The sequence below is a fragment of the Trematomus bernacchii genome, unplaced genomic scaffold (genome assembly GCF_902827165.1).
Source record: "Trematomus bernacchii unplaced genomic scaffold, fTreBer1.1, whole genome shotgun sequence".
NCBI lineage: Eukaryota > Metazoa > Chordata > Actinopteri > Perciformes > Nototheniidae > Trematomus > Trematomus bernacchii.
In genome coordinates this window covers 15,272,025-15,293,885 of record NW_022987648.1, presented here as the reverse complement: position 1 = coordinate 15,293,885, position 21,861 = coordinate 15,272,025, and positions in this window count along the sequence as shown.

The following is a 21,861-nucleotide window of genomic DNA, read 5'->3' as shown; positions in this document are numbered from 1 at the left end:
TGGAGGAGAAATTAGCGGTAGGGAATCACCCGGTGCTTTATGACCAGTACCTATTTACCTACCGGGATATAAACCGGAGGAGCCAGGCATGGAGGGAGGTGGCAGAGACAGTGGTAGGTTTTCGCCTGTTTGGGGAGTTTATATCCAGTTTACTTCGGGCTTTTTTGCTTCCTATGTCGCGGGCGGGAGATTCATGTGATTGGTTGTTGGTGCCTTGCTCGCAAAAAGTCCCCAAGCTTCAGATACGCCCACCTCCAAGATTTTTTTAATGCTGCTGTGTGGACGGGCCGTAAGAGTCCCATGGTAATATTCCCAACCAACGACAACAATGGGGGTAGAGGGATGCAGAAAATGCGATAATGACAGAGCAGACGCGAGAACAAGGGTGGTGTCGGCTTGTGAGAGGTACATTAGAGGAGAGGCTTGATGTAGAAAGGCGTTGCTATGAGGCAACAACAACATAATCGACTCAGGAACATTGAACGCTCCCCTGTTACCGTGTCCTCTTATCCTTGTGGCTCAGCAGCCGCCTTTGTTGTTTCTACAATAGTGGCGTTGTGCTGGCATGTCATCCTTTCACGGTCATTGTTTCTCACCTTTAGCTCGGCGGTGAGGGAGGATGTCTCCGAGGAAAACACTGCGACCTCCCATCACATTTGTTTGTCACCAAATCACTTCTCTTTGTTTTATCCTGTCTCTTTCTCTAAAGATTTCAAATTGAGCACTGTGTGTCAGGGGTGTTTATATCACATCTTCTCCCCCAGTGGATGCTTCTTCTAACAAAGAACAGTTTACACATTCAAACATGACTCAAATCAGCTGTAAACCCTACAAAGAAGCTGTCATTACACAATGAAAACTGTGTATACACGGATAAGTTAAAACTCATTGAAAAGCCATTCATCCACTGAATTGTAGATTAATGTTGATCTTTTAAATACCTATTCACTACTTATGACTCTCTTTCAAGTCTCCTTTTTTCTCTCTCTGTCCTTTCAGAAATATCTCGTCTTGCTGGCTTCCTCTCACTCACATCACCCATGAGGTACTGGTGATATCTATGAGTCAGGGGACCAGACACACACACACACACACACACACACACACACACACACACACACACACACACACACACACACACACACACACACACACACACACACACACACACACACACACACACACACACACACACACACTCATTACAGTGCAGCAGCTGGAGTCTGAAGCAGTATTAATCCTATTTCTGCTTGTTAATGGGATTATGTCTTTTAATTAAAGGCAAGTGGAGAGCAATTATGAGCAGTGAGAGGATGTGGCACAGTTCACTGTCATGTCATCACGTCAGTATTCAAGGTGCTCTCCAGCAGGTACACTTGGATATGATGCTGCTTGAACTTTTTAGGCCTTTCAAACACATCTCTGCTCGTCTTTAACCAGTATGAACCTTAATATGTACATCAATACATTTTACCTGATGTATACGTTTTGATATTTTTAATAAGTAAGGCTGTAGCGAGGTTATACAGGCGCCAGTAAAAAAAAAAAGATTTGATAGGTGTTTGAGAAAACTCAAACATCTCCTAGGAGAAGTTCTACCACGCTTTTTCTATTCTGATGGTTTTGTTGTTGCCAATCCAAGGTGCAGAGTTAATCAGACTAAGGTTTATTGGGGATTTAGAAGATGCTGTTAGGACAGGAGAGTGACTCAGGTGGACACTCTGTGGAGACAACTAGTGGACAGGTCTGGAATAACAGGAGAAGGATACAGTGGAGTTAGATACAGATGAGGTAAGAAGGAAAGGCTGACACAATCACAGTTTTGCCTGCTTACATATCAACAAGTCCTCCAACTCATATGACCAAATAGGTCGATTGTTCAAGCGCTTATACTGTATTACGACCTATAATCACGTTTTAAAGTTTTCGACCTCTAGTGCTCCCGTTGACTGCAAACGCTACGGTGGGTCGTATATTAACAAATAACCCTCTCTGGAAAATCCTAAATTGTAGAATAGTTTGGCCATTAAAATGCTTTTTGATTAGATTTCTAGCAAGAAGTGTATATTGTACTTTTAGAATCCATGTCCAGTGGATGTGTAGGATATAGTTTGATAGATATTACGAAGATTATTTGAGGTCTCGCCAGGAGAACATGTGTATACTATGTCTTTCCCCCTATTCATTTCTATTGACGGCAGCGTCCATGTAAAGTTAGGGTCAACCCTCAGGGGGTGAAAACAGTATTTCCGGTCTCGAAGTTTTCATAATAAAACCTTATTCCCATCACTGTCAAATGATTCTATAGTGATATCTGCCGTACTCATCCACTAAAAGACATCAGTTTATCCTTGTTAATTACACAACATCAATTGGTTTAAATTGTGTACACTGCTTTTGTGTTTTTCCCATAGGTTTTTCCCTTTCGATTCTGAGAGACACATTTCTTTTTTCAGAGGTTTTGATAGGCTAAAACATCGAACTACCCATAATCCTCAGCTATCGTTGAAGCTCGGTGATTGGATGTTTTAGCCGCAATGCAGGTTGGGATATGGTGTTTATGCGATGTGAAATCTGAAAACATAAAAAAAAGAAAAAGAAAAAACTTTATTCCGAGTGTGCTTGCTTTTCTCTTTGAAAGTCATCACATAAATGCATTGTAATACACGGTTCGGCTGCATTAAATATTACACATCTGCCGTAGTTCTTTATTTATAGAGCCCTGATTAGAAGACCTTTGGACAAACTGGAAGAAATGCCACCGAAACGGAATATGTGACATGGATCATAAATATACCAGCAATTAAACAACATCTTAGATTTCTCTTCACACAATACGTCTCCTTGCAGTATCAATAGTAATTCCGCTGACTTTTATATTTGATCCAATTGGTAGATAGGCTATATTTACACCATAACGGTGCACAGCTGATAGACAAGGACTTGTAGTTTTTAAAGATATTACTGATTTTCTTTGAATTAAAGAATGTAAATACTGAGTTGAGAGAATAGTCAGGGGGTTTGGGTGATGGGAGACACATCTATGGAACCAGAATTGCAATAGCTTACCATTAAATGACGGATATACCTTTCTGTCTATGATGTTTTACAAATCATATATTAATGTGTAGAACTACAATATGTGAAATAATATAGCAATATCCTGTAAAATTATGTGAAAACATGAATAAAACTACACATCTTCAGATGTTATACATACATAAGTGTCCTACACTAATAATACACATAAATCCATCATAAACTAAACTGGAAATTAAACTAGAAAGTATAATTTATTGTGTTAACACTGTAAACTTGACAGTTTTTTTAACCCGCACCGCCTAGCGGTTAAAGGTCCCATGTCATGGCCATTTCCACTGATCATAATTCCATTGTTGAGGTATACTAAAATAGATTTATACTGTGCATTTTTCCAAACTCACATTGGTTTCGCATACAGCATCTCTGTAAAGTGTGTGTATTCAGCAGTATTCACTCTCTCCACTAAACGGCTCGTTGCAGCTCTTGCCCCCCCCCTCCCTGTGAGCCCAGTGTGCTCCGATTGGTCAGCTCGGCCACTCTGTTCTGATTAGTCAACCACCAGAGAGGCTCCGCCCATGTCTAACAGTGCTTTTTTTGGCTCGCTCTGACTCTGAGCGGAACATCAGTCTTATAATGGCGTCGGTACAGCCGTATATTTTATACGCTAACTAACCAAACTGTACCTACAACTGTTGTTATAGAAGAGTAAGTTATTTTTACCTGTAATAAACTACTACTGTTTGATGAGAAATCAAATCATTGTTTGCTATATATGAATGATATGTTATAGGAGCAAATAATTCAGGGAAGAAAGGATACTAAGTATTTCCATCAAACTTTATTTTTAGAAATGTACAAAATGAACATGCGTAAATATACATATATACACTGTATATCATCCATTCCTCCCCTTATAGGCATTTCGGCATCTTGCCTATCGCAGCTTTGTAAGCGGCTGCCGGGGCTTTTTAGGATGAGGCATCAGAGTGGGTCATCCCGTGTGTGTGTTGTCCGCCAGATACGCCAGGAGTTTCCTGATCTGGCTGGACGAAATCAAATGCAAATCACAAAATATTAGAGAAACTTAGTTGTTTTAGATTCGTTAGTAGTAGTTGTGGTAGGAGTGTGTATCTATCTAATCTATCTATCTAATCAACACAGTTAGTTTGCCAGCTAAAATGCTAACCTACGTTTGCTAGTTGTTCAGTGTAATATGCCAATCTACTATGAACAACAGCTAGTCTAGGCTAGCAAGAACATGTTTACAATTGCAATCTTATACGGGTAGTCTGCTACGTTCGGTCATTCATTGTAGCTGGCATGAAAACAATGTTTTCCCTAGCATGTCTAGCTCTAGGTAGACTTGTTTTTTAGCTATGTAGCATACACGCTATGAACGGTAGCTCGGTAGCATACACGCCAGGAACGCCAACTATAATGTACTGACCGTACGGTAAATCACCCGGAGTATACTGTCTATGAGTATTTCGTGTGTGATTGCAGACATTCTCCAGCTATGAGATACATGTAAGGCCATCTGCTAACATTGGAGTTGATATATGGAAACGCTAGCAACTTAGTTATCCCAGTTAGCATTGCTCACACACACACAGACACACACACTGCTGGAGGAGCAGACAGGCTTGACGATAAAGCTAGAACAAGCGAAACTCATCCTGAGCACACACAAACACTCACAGCCGAAGTAAAAACAATAAGTGTGGCTTGATATTGAGTAAGAAAAAGGTTTATAACGCTGTGAGCATGGGTCTGCGGAGAGCATTTAAACAGTCGTGGTAGATACCTTGTTTGTTTTAAACATCATAAATACACAAACAACAATGAATACTTACAGGTTGTGTACCCGAACTCCCGCTGGTCCAAACAAAGTAGGAACAGCATCGTTCTTCAGTGCCCTACGCTGTTCATATCCGGCATGAATCCTGAAAGGTTTTGGGAAGCTTTGTTACGTGAAAGGCTGGCAGAGGGTGCGGCCATAGCTCTGGGCGTGGCTACTGGCCATTCCTACGTCACGATACCCAGGAAGTAAACAATGGAAAATGAGAAATCTCCAACAAGGCATTTTGGGGAGGTATTTTCTGTGCATAAAAACCTTCATAACACACAAGGGGACGGGTAATAACCGAAAAAGCATGACATGGGACCTTTAAAGCAAGTTATTGAATTATTTTGTTGAATAGTTATATTTGATGAAAAAAATAAAATATTAAGAGTAGCCTACATACAAAATAGGGGGAAAGTAGAAGGTCAATGATAGAAATATAGAATAGAAAATATCAAGAAGATACTGTAGTGATCTCTACAATAAAACAGTTTAGTGCAGGACGTCCAAAGATTTTAATAGGAGGATGTGCAAAACAGATAAACTAATAAGGCTTTATTTAAACATTAAAGAATACTTTAAGTTAAGATCTTCTTTTGAATAAGAAAAAAACTTTGGGGGTATCTACAGATAAATTGCATTATCCTTTTACTCCTCAATCTAACGGCCGTTTTTGATACAGTGGACCATGAGATCCTGATAGCTCGTTTGGAGCAGTGGGTGGGCATTAGGGGCAAAGCCCTCGAATGGTTTAGGTCGTATCTGACTGGTAGGACTTTCTGCGTCAGCCTTGGGGACTCTGAGTCCTCTTCTGCTCCTCTCCTTTGTGGGGTTCCACAGGGCTCAGTGTTAGGCCCCCTGTTATTCTCCCTGTATTTGCTCCCTCTTGGGTCCATTCTTAGGAAGCACAGCATCACTTTTCATTGCTATGCAGACGATTGCCAAATATATGTGCCACTTAAAAAGAACGACTCACACTCAATTAAACCACTGAAAAACTGCCTTGAAGACATTAAGCAACTTTTTAAAATTAAATTATGACAAAACCGAAGTTATGGTTTTTGGTGCCCCTCGGACCACTCCTATAGACCTAGGATCCTTGGGCCACTCCACCAGGCCTACCATCACAAATCTTGGGATAAAGATGGACCCTGAACTCAAGCTGGACAGCCAGATCAAGGCAGTAAAAACAGCTTCTTCCACCTCAGGCAGCTAGCCAAAATAAAGCCTTTTTTAAATAGTGACCTTTTTGAAACAGTAATCCATGCCTTCGTCACCTCCCGCTTGGATTATTGTAATGCACTATATATTGGGATAAGTGCGTCCTCCCTTGCTCGCCTGCAGATGGTGCAAAATGCAGCAGCACGGCTCCTAACTGGCACACGCAAACACGAGCACATTTCCCCCATTTTAGCTTCACTCCACTGGCTGCCTATTCATTCGAGGATTCATTTTAAAACTCTTTTATTTACTTTTAAAGCCCTCAATGGCCTGGCTCCCACACTGTCTGTTTTTAAATCCCGTTTTAAAACCCACCTTTTCTCCTTAGCATTCGTAAACAAGTAGATTGTTGCTTTTATTTGCTTTCAGTGATCTATTGTTTTTATATGGTTGTTTTTATGTTTTTATTTTTATTTTGTAATTGTTACGTTTATTCTGGTTTGTTTTGTGTTTGTATCTTTTATGTGATTTTGAGGGAGGCGTGTGGTGTAGTGGGTTGAGAGTTGGTGTTTGGATCAGGGGGTCACAGGTTCAAACCCCACTGCAGTCAGCATGTCGTTGTGTCCCTGGGCAAGACACTTCACCCCAAATTGCTCCTGTGGGGATTGCCCACAGTATTGAGTATGTAAGACGCTTTGGATAAAAGCGTCTAACAAGTGACATGTAATGTAATATATTGCATAGTTTATTTTGGCACTTGACAATCACCTTCCCTGAATTTGACTCAGGTGTAACTAAAGTCTGATTTAAGGGTTGTTTATATTTCACATCATTAATCAGAATCTGCAAAGTAACTCAAATAAATGTAGTGGAGTAAAAATACCAGGTTAACCTCTGAATTGGGCTGGACCCGTCCAAGTCCAGTTTTGGATAGTCTGCCGTGGTTACATTCCATTTCAAAGAGCTGTTTGACGCTCGGCGTAATCTTGTCGCACTGCCACTCCAACATCCAATCACAGAGCTTGAGGACTAATCATGGGGTTTGTAAAGCAAAGCGGATGTTGTAGTCCCAAACGATAGCTGAGGATTCTGGGCAGTGTAGTGTCTTCGGTAACTCTGTAGTGTCTAAACTCCGAAAAAACTATTTGTTTCTCCGAATTGAAGGTTAAAAACACAAAAGCATTGTACACAATTTAAACCAATCAATGTTGTGTAATTAACAAGGATAAACTGATGTTTTTTAGTGGATGAGTACGGCAGATATCACTGTGTAATCATTTGACAGTGAGGGGAATACTTCCGGTTTTATTATGAAAACTTCGAGACCGGAAATACTGTTTTCAACCCGTGAGGATTGACGCCAACTTTACAAGACGCTGCCGTCAATAGAAATGAATAGGGGAAAGACGTAGTATATACACGTTCTCCTGGCGAGACCTCAAATAATCTTCGTAATATCTATCAAACTATAGATCCTACACATCCACTGGACCTGGATTCTAAAAGTACAATACACACTTCTCGCTAGAAATCTAATCAAAAAGCATTTTAATGGCCAAACTATTCTACAATTTAGGATTTTCCAGAGAGGGTTATTTGTGAAAATACGACCCACCGGAGCGTTTGCAATCAACGGGAGCATCAGCCCATATGCCGCAAATTGTTGTTTCTTACACGACCACTAGAGGTGCTAAACTTTAAAACGTGACTATAGGTCGTAATAAGCTGCTGAACAATCAACCTATTTGGTCGTTTTTTGGAGGAGGACAGGTATACAAAACAATATAGTTGTTTTCCCTAGTTTATATTCACTACCTTTTACAACGTTGCTCCAAACTATATCACATCTTATACCACAGATACTTCAGTTTTATGTTTATTATTAACTTTTTAATTGGTCGGATAATTTATGTTTATTCTCTTTCTAACATTCGTGCAACATTTAGGGGAGGGGTGCTCTGACAGATTAGAAACAATTATTTAGGTTTGTTGCCTTTTTTGCTTAGCCAAGCTTATGAACTGTTGGCGGTATACTTTTATTTAATGGGCATACAGTATATGTAAGTGGTTTCTATGTCCAACACTAACATACAGGGAATAAGCATATATTCTGAAATGCTGACCTACTGTATGGTGGTTGGCAACAAGTACAGCATATTTTACTTATTTGCGCTCATATGACCTCTTTTCATGACTGTGCGAGTTTAAAAGCATTGTTTGATTGACACTAAGAGCAATTATGCACTTGTTTTTAAATCTGCTGTTTTAAGTGTGGTTGAATTGGAGTCTGTATCCTGCCTTGGAGCATTTCCTTTGTGTAGATTTTTCAACACAGAAACATGATCTGACCTTAATCTGACATTACTAAAAAGCGTACTCCACCTTTGCATATTGGGATGTGGATGAGTCAAATTAACAGCTGCTGATTCAAGGTCTGACCTGGACTAGAAACCAAGTTGCTGTCTTGATATTTGGACCGATAGGACCTTATTTCGCTCCAACCCCAAGACACGGCTATCTGACTAGCACAGTGCGCTTTCTAACTGCTTTTGGTGATGCATTTAATTTTGTTTTACATTAATTTACTGAGGTTTACCAAGTCCTCCATTGAATTGGTTCAGAACAATCAAAAACTATAAGTTTGAAAGGATTGTATGAGTTTATTGCTGAGCTGAACACCATGTTCATCTAAGACCAGCGTTAAACCAAATACTTATTCCTGGTGAGCTTTGGGGTTAGGATAATTTGCCCTTCACTGTGTTTCACAACACACTGATTCCATTAGCAAGGTGAGAACTGGCCTCTGTGTTGTGTTTCACTGCATCAGAATCCACTTAGCGGTGTCTTAAAGGCGAAAGTGACACTCGAGTGGCATTACAAGCTGCAGTTGTTACAGTGGCAGTGATGGAGTAATAGAAAAGGAGAAAGAGAGGAGAGTCACACCTCTCCTTTAATCACTTCTACCAGCCATGAGCTTGGTAATGTGTCACAGAACTACATGCACTGCTGCACACAGTGTGGTGACAACACACAAATACACAGATAGAAATGCACACTCAATGGACACAAACAATTTTTTTTTTATCATCATTCATCCGATGCTAAGAGTGTATGTGTGCATGCAAAACACATCAAACACACGTACGCAAAGACACACACTGATACTCTCTCTTCCGTCTCTTGCTCATCTAAGGACGCTCCTCCAATTACCTGCAGCTGCAGACATGATACTCTCTTTATCCCTCTCTTTTTTCTCAGAGAACAAGGGAGCGTTTTGTTCCAATTAGTCCCAGCAGATGAGCTTCCAGAAGCCACCTAGCCAGCCCTCAGGATGATTAAACCCAGCACACCTTGCACTCCTCCTCCAACCGATTAACATATAACTACGCTGCAGGCAGAAATAGAGAGATAGGGGTAGGTAGAAAAGATGCACAAAACAAATTAAGCAGAGGGGAAAGGAAGGAGAGACAAGAAAACATGTAAGATCGTCTTTTTATGTTTTTTTATAAGCAAAACTGCTATTTCAGGTGTAGTTACATCTTTACCATGGCAACAGCAATCTGTTTGTAAAGCCCAGTTATATAAGTATCCCTGTTCTTTTTACACAAACCCAATAACACTTTGTCCATTGTTATATTTGTCCTGCAGCTTCACGAGGCGTCGATTAATATGACAGACAATTCATTTAGACTTGGCATAACACTACGTAGTTATTAATGAATTGCACTTTAACAAGGTGGGCTGTTTGTGTTGATCACATTCCATTGTAAATGTTTCAATATAATACACTATAAAGCTTTTATGACCACCACAGGGTGCTGTGCAAGAAGACTTGAATTACATAGATGGAGGGTCTGCCCCTGAATCACAACCTCAGTATACAGGCCCTGAAGACAGAACATGGACAAATAGAGAAGCACAGTCCTTGGGCTACATTCTGTTCCACGAGCCTTCACTTTTATTGATCTTTCTGAAAAGGCAAAACACAAAACTGCTTTTTCTTTTGGTCGGAAGTACTCTTCAATTTGCAAGCAGGTTTCATCCCTATAATTATATATACATTTTAAACAATATGGAGATTTAGGGAAACATTATGATTAGCAGACAAAGTATTTTTGTTTTTGTTTCTATCTGCTTCAATGTAAGCTATATAATGTGTTTTGCAACTTGTGAAAGAAATAACTAAAAAGCTAAACATTGACCAATCTGACACATGCAGAATAATACTAACATGGATGAATGTAGCACTTGAAAATCATTTTGTAAAAACACAAAGAACATTGAAACTACACCCAAGTGTGAGGATTGCAGCTTTGAACCATTTGTCACACCCCACAAAAAAAAATAGTTACATTTTAAAGGATCGAAAGCTTTCTTTTGTTTGCAGAAATGTTGACAATTACTAACATTAAAACATTGCTGCTTCCTATTAAGGTGTGCCAGGGATCTGGTATGATGCATGCTGGCTCCCCTCAGTGTAATACAGTCATCATTAATGTTCCACCTGTGTTTTTCCTGCTAGGACAAGCCAAGATGCCCACAAAAAGACTATCAAAGTGTAAGAATGAAAAAAGGACACATCAAAGTAAATGAAATAGGAAGCGTTTATCCAACTAACCCTCTTTTGCCTTTTAAAATCATCCTCTAATGATTTGTCTCTGTATTTCAAGATTAACCTCCTTGCTTCCCCCCCCCCCTCCTCCAACTCGCTTTATCTTTTCAAACCGCTCCCCCCCATCTGTCCTAATCTCATTACAGATGTCAATAGGCAAACTGCTTGTTCCCCCCCGATAAACAGAACTATTACCCCACAGTGACCCCCAGCTCTGTTTACCATGTTAACAGCACGCTGGACCCCAAACACACTCTCATTTCCTCTGCTATAGGACCCATTTATGTTCATTATGTGTGTGTGTGTGTGTGTGTGTGTGTGTGTGTGTGTGTGTGTGTGTGTGTGGCCACAAAGGGACTCCGGGGTTGGCGATGACTGTGTTTGTTCAGTTGTCCTACATTACTGTCAGTGATGCGTGTCTTTGAAGTAGGCAAGTGCTTGATCAGTGGAAAAGGCACAGGAAAAAGGTTACTTCCTGGAGACCATTTCCATTGAGAAGGTAGTGATGGATAGGGTAAATGTGATTAAATAAGGGAATATAGTGTGCCAAATAGTAATCAGGTTGTGCCTTGTTTATTTATTTATAGTTTATCTATAACGGCGCACAACCTGGATGTACAGATATAAGCAGGCAGGAACAAGGGCACTGGAATTCTAAGGCTTGGTTGCTCCGTCAGAGAACAATGAGGGGCTGGTGTAATACGTATATTTACCAGCCTGTGGTATATATACTTAGGAGTTGATGACAGGATTGGAAGCAGGTATGCATGTGAGGTGATGTGAAAGGCAGGAAACATTAAGAACATCTGCAGGCCATGAAGAGAAAAGCTGGTTTATGAGTGATAAAGGAAGACTGGCAGACAAATATTGCAGGTTAGAAGTGCCAAAAAGGAAGTTTCTCTTCAAATAAAAAATGAAAATAACATGTATTTGATCATTTCAGAATCAGAATACCTTTATTCGTCCCACAGAGAGGAAAGGTACAATATGGAAAGTATATAATTAAAATGTATTGAATGACTACAATAGTACATCAAATAATGCTACTTGCTTAATAAAATTAGCATTTGTTAGCTGTACAGTGGAAACTTATACAACTCATAGCATATCATTAGAAAACTATCTTTATTTATTTTAAAGGTTCTTGAAAAGTTGCTATAAAAAATGTAGTAAATACTTTACTTTTTTTGTTCCATTTCAAGCCACAAAGACATTCTTGTGATGGTATGGGACTTTAACAAAATGTTTGCATTTGAATACAAAATAAATACTATCTTGATGTTGGAGTCTGCCATAGCAGTTATAGGATCTTCAAGAGGATTTAAACATGGTATCCATAATGTCTTTTGTTTTGATTTGAGTTTTTTAACACAGACTGCCAACGAGCTATATACTGAAGTCAGAGCTCAGGGTTTTCAATACATTGAACTGGTTAAGATGTGCATACAAAACATAAAGTCATCATTGATGTCACTGTCGGCAAATTCAAGTGTGTGTGTGTGTACATGTTTTTGTGTGATGTCCCACTTTTCGGCTGTAATGATGACAAGTACTACCCAGAGGTTTGAGCCGATCTATAGGGATCTATAGGGATGAGGGCACCACTTGTCTTCTAAATGGAGGTTTGAGCTAATTATCTCACCTCTCCTCTCCAAACACATCACCTCCCTCCATGACCTTTCTCACATCTCGCTGACCTGCACTGCTCCCAAAAGTATGTGTGTCATTTCAAAGCACAGATCTTTATTCATTTCCCTAACTTCCCCCTTGTGTACCTGGGGTGTATCTAAAGGTTGGAGCTAAAATCATGCTGTCCACAGAGAACTCCTCACACTGTCTAACGAGACGTGTGTTCCTCCCTTTGCTTCGGTTTCTGCTTTCATCGTACAACTGCAGCTCTTGTTCATATCCTAACCTACATTTTGGGGAATTTTAAAACATGGCCTCACCTTGGATTATTTTTTTGTTAAATCAATTGCAGTTTGAACAGGAGCCTCTTGTTAAGAACTTTTGAATAAAACATGACACACGAAGGATTATGACACTGTGTGAAAATCCCCTCAAGTACATGGATGTGCATTCGGCTGAGATCTGTCATCAGCCACTGATATAAATGATTTCTTACAGTGTTGCAAGAATCAGGGATTACGATGGTGCTGAGAAATGTACGCTCTCAAGGGTTGCATCATTTTTTATAATAATCATCTATTGTATTAATAAAACTGCAATCAGATGAAGGTGAATCAAAATCTGCATTACCTATCCTTTTTTATTACCGTTTTGAAATGTAAAAACATAAATAGATTTGTCAGCCACTGTGCATAGACAAATTAGTATAACATGACAGGATAAAAGCAATGTAGGAGCTACAGCTACAATTCAACAAGTATATCCGCTAAGATTAATACATGAAGACTTGTGACTCTGACTTGACTTGGACTCTTCTTGGGTGACTCAGACTTGGTCTCGGACTCGAAAACAGGTAATGATGACTCGGACTCGACTCGGACACTCCTTGGGTGACTCGGACTTGGACTCGGACTCGGACTTGGACTCGGACTCGACTCTCCCTAGGTGACTCGGACTTGGACTCAGACTTGAAAACAGTTAACAGCTACAGTGTGAGTATTTCCATTAGATGTTCCCTTCTAAGATTGTTTCATTTTAATATGGTTCTAACGTCTCAAAGAGTTAATAGAAAGTATTTTACAAAGAACAAAAAATGTGTCTTCCTGACCCTCAGAATCACTGGTTAATACTCAGAAATTAAACATATCACACACCCAAATGTTATGTCCTTTTCTATTCCTAGGACAAGATGCTGGGACGGAGACATTGTCATAAAATAATAACTGTGACGATTTCAACAAGCAATATCATGGACTAAAACAGTCAAGATTAAAATGGAGTATAACAAATGTAAAGTCTCTCTTTATTATATTTTAGGAGTTAGACATAAATCTCAACAGAAGTCAAAGCCTCCAAAACTACCATCTGTTAGCGAAGTGCTCCAGATTAAAGAAATGCATGTGAGGCTTCCCCCCATTGTCTTTATTTGGTAGAAAGAGACAGAGACTTGAAGCCGTCATGTGTTTGCTGCATTCATGTCTCAGTGTTCTGTGGTTGCTGGTTTACCCTTGTCAACTCGAGCACATTTATTTGTTATGAAGAGCAAACAAATAGATGGCCAAAGTCAAACACAATCATACACTGAAAACAAAGATGGAGCAGAGTGATGAAAGATGTTTTATGGTCTCCATTGTGGTGTGGGCAAATTCCATAGCTGTATGTGGTTTTAAATTATTTTGAAATAATAGTGGGAGTCAGGAAGTTGCAAGCGCCCTGTTGTTTTAACTGTTTCTAATAGATGTGCAAAGACTTTACTGGAAAACATTCAGTCATTCCATTCCACAATGACATTTAAAACATATTGCCAAACAAACTGCATATTAAACAATATCACCAGCTCAATATATTGACCAATAAGAGCAAAGGGTCTTCGAGTTAAGAGAAAGTGTGAAAAACATGTCTCTGACTTTTTGCCCCTCGTGTAAATTCTCATGCAGACACACATTATATTTCACTGCTTCACACATACATGCATACACACATTGTTTAAACACATGCTGTGCTGCCTGGGAGGAACACTCTATCAGCATCCATGAGAAGTCTGTGCTGTCGATCTGCTCACAGCCCAATCTGGCAGCACGCTCACCATCAGCCCCGCCATCTGCTGGGCTCTCAGCAGCTTGTTTAGAGGTTAATAGCTTCATGATCCCTCTATCAGTCCTGCCCATCTTCAAATGGCTAATTCTTCCTCTCTGGCAGCGATTAGCAAGGCCTGTGGCGCGGCGTCCTCCGTCCCTTTTTTTGGCATCATCCGGGCCATGATCAGGGCAACAATCCCCAGTTGTTACCGGATATGCGATATCAGAATAGATTTAACATTACAACATGTGCAGCCACAACAAAACGACACATCTGGAGCCATTGGAGACAGATCAATATCCCATCCTCAGAGGTATCAGGTTTTTTTTAACACACTTGAGCACTTTTTAACTTTAGTCATTTGATTGCTTTTTGTTGACATACTCTAAATCAATATTTTGTTGATGATGATTTATCTTGTGGGTGGTTGAGTTTTATGTTTCGGGATGCATGTACAAGCAAGAGAAAAGATAAAGAGACCCCACGTGACTTAACATGTATATTATTTGTTTTCTAGTGCAAGTAAATATAAATGTCCCTGGACAAAATTTGCTTTCCTTTCGCAGGCATCAGAGTCTGGACCATCTCATTTGTGGGACATGCTCTCCTCTGCTGCACTAGACTTCTTATGGGAAAACTGATGGAGATTCTCAATGTTAATGTGGTAGCTGTTGGGTTTAAAGTGTGCAGGCAAAGTGAATCTGAAGAGATCAACGCGTGTCAGAGCTGCGGGGACCTCTGCTCTCCCTAGAGAAGGCTGCCGGTTTGACTTTTACTGAACCCTATCCATAACTGACTGATTTTCTTAGAAAAATCTCTAACTGCCTCTCAAATTAAGTTTAAGGCATTTTTTTTCCAATGTGACTTCTGCATGACCCCTATGAATTTGCATATTACATAGCTGAGAACTGAATATTAAGCACTTGAGCGAATTACTGTCTCTCAGTTGATATTCCCCGTGCAGCTCGAGGTAGCGAGCAAACGGGCGGGCGGGCATTTAAAACCCCTTTTGAAGATAATGTGATTTTTTCATTTGGCTGATAAGGACGTGTCATGGAATGTTTCATTATTTTGGACACTAAGCATTTTTTTCCCTTCACAGCTTACGAAAAGGAACACAAATTAATCCGGTATCATTTTATTTCTGGTTCAGATGAGGAAAGAGGGTGGCGGGAGTTATTCTCTGTGATTGCTGTCGGATCGTCTTCGGGGATCTGCTCTGATTCTGACGATGCTGGCAGACGTCAAAGCTCTCAGGCTTGGGGCCGTGAGACGACATGCTTTCACACCAGCGGTACAGTACATGCTCATCTTTCAGAAGACGATGCGCAGTTGTGTGGATTACCCACATCCCATAATGCATTCTGCCATGACTTTATGATTTCCTATGATCTCAGTGTTCTGGTGGGAATGATATATATATATATTTTTATAGATATTACTCGTCTCAAAGCTCAGATGCCGACCACATGTTTGTTTCAAACCTCAACTATTACCTTTCAGCACAAAGTCTCAGGTCCAAAAATGCATCGCTCAGTGAATCTTTGGAGCCACACTATGTGGAATTGGCTATCTGGTTTCAGATGATTGCTCCAACCCATGCATATGCATTATATAAACATGAAAAGGCGGAATAGCTCTAAGGGAAACTATGATCTCTCAACACATTCTAATGAAAGATTCCACTCTGCACTTTGGCAAAAAATGGCTGAATTCTACTTACTGACAATCTTATTCTCAATTTGCTCTATAGCCGACTTTCATTTTGGTGTTTTTCCATCCTGCCACACAAACACTGATTTCACGGTGTCTGTAGCAGAGAGTAGGATATTCAATTTTTTCTGCTCCGTTTACTTGGGGATTTTCTTTCTTGGACATCAGAAAGAGGTGCGGGTTCCTCCTCTGGGCTGAGGAGAGCTGGTGCTGCCGAGGACAGATGAATAGCTGAATAAGGACACTGAGGGTTTCAGATCCCCCCTGCCCACCCCCATCTTTTTGTCAGTGGATGGAAACACTGAAATAGATTCATGAGCTTCCCCTTCCAATAGCTTAGCAGACACTGTGCCAGCGGCTGGCACCAAGTGAGAACTGAGATTGGCTGAGAGTAGACAGACACATTGTCACACACATCAACGCTAGAGATGAGCAATGGGAAAAAGAGAGTGTGTGAACAATCTGGGAGGGAAAATGTTGAAGTAAACAGTGGACAGACATTTGGTTTGGCCTTCAGCCCAGTGTTTGCACTAGTTTTAATGACTGACTTACCTTGACCCTTAGCTTGTGAGTTCATGACCTCTGTGATTAGTTTTCAGTTAAGGTTTGACTAAGATAAGATTTTCAAGTAAATCAATACTTTAACTGATGAACCAAGGATATGAAATATTCTTGTTTAAAAAATATTTTTGCCTAAAACCTACATATTAGAAATGACTAATATTCTGTCGTTTTTCCCATAATAATTTTTGAGTGAAATCTATTTACTGTGGTGGACTCAGTGAAGGGTAATGTATTTAATGAAACAAAGAGTGATTTATTTGTAATTTAACACATCGATTAATCTTCTAAACATTTCTTAGTACCTCATCTTTACGTGCACATAATCCAAGTTTTAATATGCCAACAACTTTTTTGTCTAAAAGGTCAAACAATTGAGAAAATAAAGTTTTATGAACATGTTTTCCAAGAGAGGCCCTGGATTTCATCACAGTGTCATGCCGGGTAAGAAATAATAAGACCATGGAATTCCTTGCTCATTTTCCTCTTAGGTCAGAGAATGATTCGGTGATAAAAATCCAATAATGGCTGTCTATCAGACTTATGAGCATGTAGTCATTGTCAGTCTTTATGATCTGTGGTCAATACTTTTGAACAAAATACACACTCTGAAACTCATCCAGCATGTTCCTTGAGATCACCAGTTGTCTTACAGTGTTTCTAAATATTTAGACAGCACGGGGTTGAGAATCACTAGATGGGAAGTTAATACCTAACAAATGTGGGTTGCTGGTTTGTCATGCAGTGCACTTGTTTTTAATGTCCTGCTGAGCTGGGATCTGTGTGATTATTGGAGTCCTGTCCAAACAGTGGGATAAGAGGCAAACAGTGACCTCTCCCAGGCTGATCATTCTTACCACATGGAGCATGTTTGTACAGACCTGCCGTGGCTTCAACCCAGGAATGCATGTCCGATCTCCTCTGCATCTCCACATTTTCATCATCTTTCACCTGTATGTTCAACCATTGATGTGACACAGATCCCAGAGGAAGTACGGTATTCTGTAGATAACATCTGGTTCGTTAGGAGACCAAAGGAAAGCCATTATGACATACTGATAAATGACAGTGTATCACAGCTAGTAAATGATGACGGATGGCCCCATTAGCATCCGAAGATCTTCATGCTCGTTTGTTTTTGTCTGAGGGTTGCTGAAGTATGATACCAGGTTAGGATTTGCCCTCAAAGGGTTAAGATGACAACTCCAGGCTAAAACAAATGACAGGAACCGACACTGTTGACTTTCTCAACGGGCACTACATTTTCTAATATTTAATTATTTAGTTAACAAGCAGATTTCAACTTGCAATACATGTAAAGAGGTAATGCTTTGGAAAAAAAGGTTCAAGGTAAACAATTATGAGAAATTAACCCTATATGTATGTGAAAATTAGTAAAGATTCTCATAATTTGGACATGACCTTTTAACCTTTTACCTGTTTTTGGAGCACAGGTCATATGAAATGCCAAATTGTACTGTAATGTTTGGGGGAATGGACCACCCTTTAATCCCCTGTTAGCCAATATATTTCTGCTTAGATCCAATAAGGCCTTGATAGCAGTAGTATAAGTAACACACAGCTGTGAACTACCTGCTTCATTTCCCTGCTTGGCTATGCCAAGCTTTGGCAAACTTGTATTGTTCTGCAAATGTTAGCATGCTTAAGTCATTTATGTTCATTTCAAAGGCTAAGGGGTAACAGGAGCTGCATCAGCTTTTAATGGCAACCGTTTAAAATTAGCCATCTAATTTTAGGGGGTTAACTTGATATGACCTGAGTGAGTTCTCATTAGTTCAATGATACATTCGCTCTTTTAAAAGTTAGACACTTTAATATAGGTTGCTTGTACGTTTTTTATATGTAGCCCTGGTGAAAAAAGGAGGGATTTGAACAAGATAGCTAATACATTGGAGGAAAACTAACAAAGGTTTAACTGATTATGGTGATTTAATCTTGAACAAAGTAGGATATCAATTATAGAATAGAATAGAATAGGGAGGGATGAAACCCTCTTTAATGGTCACACATGCAGAGCACACAGCACACACAGTGAAATTTGGCCTCTGCTTTTAACCCATCCTAGTACAAGGAGTCTAGTACTAGGAGCTTCAGTAAGTTATTACTTTGAAGTTTTAAACAATATTGAGGACAAACTGTAGGGTAAAATGATACAAATATTAGCAGATTATGCCTTTAATTTCAGCGATTTGGTTTGATTGGTTGCTGTAAGTGTCAGGTGGTGCCACCTGTGGTAATTGGTCGTAGGCCAGGAAGAGGGCGGGAGAAAAAACAAAACAAACCTCCAGTTAGGTGCATAATGAGATGTCACGAGGGATGAGAGAAAGTAACACTTAGTGGCTGACATGCTGAAAACAACTAGAATAGTTTAGCCTGAATGTTTGAGTTGTCACAAAAAAAACCCAAGCGGTAGTAGACCACTTTGCATATTTAATTGTTAAAAATTTGAAGCTTTTGTGCAAATATTTCTGCTAACGGCTAAGCTAACTCGGTCAGTGGCAATCGATGGACGCCACAGCTGCCCGGAAGTGACTTTTTGTGTGTGTTTTGGACAAGCCCCCAGGAAGTGCGCCGGACTCAGATGAAAATATTCGTGCTGGCCAAACAGCGGTACTACACTTCCTTTTGGTTGCCAGGCCCGGAAACACTTTTTCCCATTGACTTACATGGGGAAAGAGTGGTCTGTAAATCGTTGGATAATTTTTTTTAAACTAAATAAACTACCCAGTATGAACACTTGTATAGCCCTTATTAAAAACATCCGTTCCTCAAGTTGTAAATATGTGCTAATAACGTTATTCTGTGAGTTATTTCCCTCTGCATTATGAACGCGCATCTAACCCACGGGACCGCGCCGCCCGGCACGTTCATGTTACGTGTTCAGCACTACATGCGTTTATCTTTACCCATGGATGCACAATAAGAACGGACCCATATCGCCTTACTGCCAGCCCAGGGAGCTGTAATAATGGATATATTGCACATGTTTGCTGTAATTCATCATTTGTAAAATATTATACTACATGGGCTGTATGATTAAATCTTGTACCGTAAATGTTGTATTAAATAAAGTTAATATTACCGACGTAGATTAACGTCCCTGTAGCTTCTTATTGCACTAAGAAGCTTATTGCACTGTATATATATATACAGTGCAATAATTATTTCATGCTAAATGAAGCTCTGTTGCTTGGATATCACTAGATCCTGTTACAGCGTAATATAAAAGTACATAACGATTGATGTGTAAATTAGCATAATTACTAGCTAACCGCTAGCTGCTAACTGCCGCCTCGTTAATATCAAATCTATCATAATAACAAACCATTACCATGCTGTCATGAACGTGCGGTGCTGTTACGTGTATGCAAATTGACGTGCTTGATGTGAACGAGCATTTTGGGGGGCATGGTTAAAGTTGCGCATGCGCTATGAGCGCACATACGGGTACTTCTCAGGCATGCCGGGTAATCTGTGACGTTTCGCTCTCTCAAAAGTTGGGCCATTTTATCATCATGCGCGAATGAGCAACTCTCATAGGAATGAATGAGGCCCCGCCTCCCACGCTGTATCCAGTTCTTATTATACATCCATGGTTTTGGACCATGGATGTAAAAAGAGACTCCACTGCCTGCTGGTTTAATGGTTCGAATAACGATCTGCTTCTCCAGGACTGACGCACCAATGTGAGTACAGTTTTCTAAGATTTTGATCTCCTGAGGATTAATGCTGATAATGACCTGCTGCAACTAGTTTTCATTTTGTGTGTGTGTCTGTGTGTGTGTGGGCTGACTTACAGGTTTTATGTTCAGAGTGTGTTTGAACTGAGTTTCATACAGGTAAATAGCATTTAAAGGGTTGAGACCTAGAGATGTTGCCAAAAGAAATCTGAGAGACTTTGATTTGTGCTGTTTGTTCTTTTCAATTGTGCATATTGTTTTCAGGTATTTTATTGAGTTTAGTAGAAATAATGTTGTTTTACTTTATATTGAAGGTCTCTTTTAATTTTTATAAAGGTATCTTGTTTATTTTAGTTGTGTTAAAGGTCCCATGTCATGGCCATTTCCACTGATCATAATTCCATTGTTGAGGTATACTAAAATAGATTTATACTGTGCAATTTTCCAAACTCACATTGGTTTCGCATACAGCATCTCTGTAAAGTGTGTGTATTCAGCAGTATTCACTCTCTCCACTAAACGGCTCGTTGCAGCTCTTGCCCCCCCCCTCCCTGTGAGCCCAGTGTGCTCCGATTGGTCCGCTCGGGCACTCTGTTCTGATTAGTCAACCACCAGAGAGGCTCCGCCCATGTCTAACAGTGCTTTTTTCGGCTCACTCTGAGCGGAACATCAGTCTTTTAATGGCGTCGGTACAGCCGTATATTTTATACGCTAACTAACCGAACTGTACCTACAACCAGAGGTGGGACCAAGTCATTGTTTTGCAAGTCCGAGTCAAGTCTCAAGTCTTTGCGCTCAAGTCTGAGTCAAGTCTCAAGTCTTTGCGCTCAAGTCCAATTCAAGTCTCAAGTCAGGATGGGCAAGTTCAAGTCAAGTCCAAGTCCTAAACTTTGACAAAATGAGTCATTATGTGCTTTTCACCAAAATGTAATGACATCGATCAACAGAATAATACTTAATAATCAAACTGCTCTTTATTAGTCACATTAATAATTTAATAATCAATTTTCTCTCTGCTGGTAAAGTAACGTGTTTTCTTCTATTTTAAGAGGGATCAGTAAGGTAAGGCTACCGTGACGGTTTGATTCAGAAGGAGTTTAATGTATAAGATCCCTGATGTTAAGGTACCCAGAATGTTTATTTCCACTGTGTACAACATGTTATAAGGGACCCACAATCTATTTTTATGCCAGGGATAATGTGCAGCGAGGCGGTCTTTATGGGGAAAAGAATACCTGAATCTAGATCCCTCTGCAGGTGGTACTTTAAGTATATTCTGATGCTAATACTTTTGTACTTTTACTTGTAACATTTTGAATGCAGGACTTTTTATTGTAACCGAGTATTCCTACACTCTGGTACTTTTACTCAAGTACAAGATCTGAACTTCTCCCACCTCTGACAATAAATCCTGAGTGGTTACCAAAAAAAAACCCTGCTCTGAAGGTTATTTTCATTTTACAAATCCTGCACTCAGCTTTGATTTCTCCAATATCATTGAAATGCAGCCAGATTCTGCT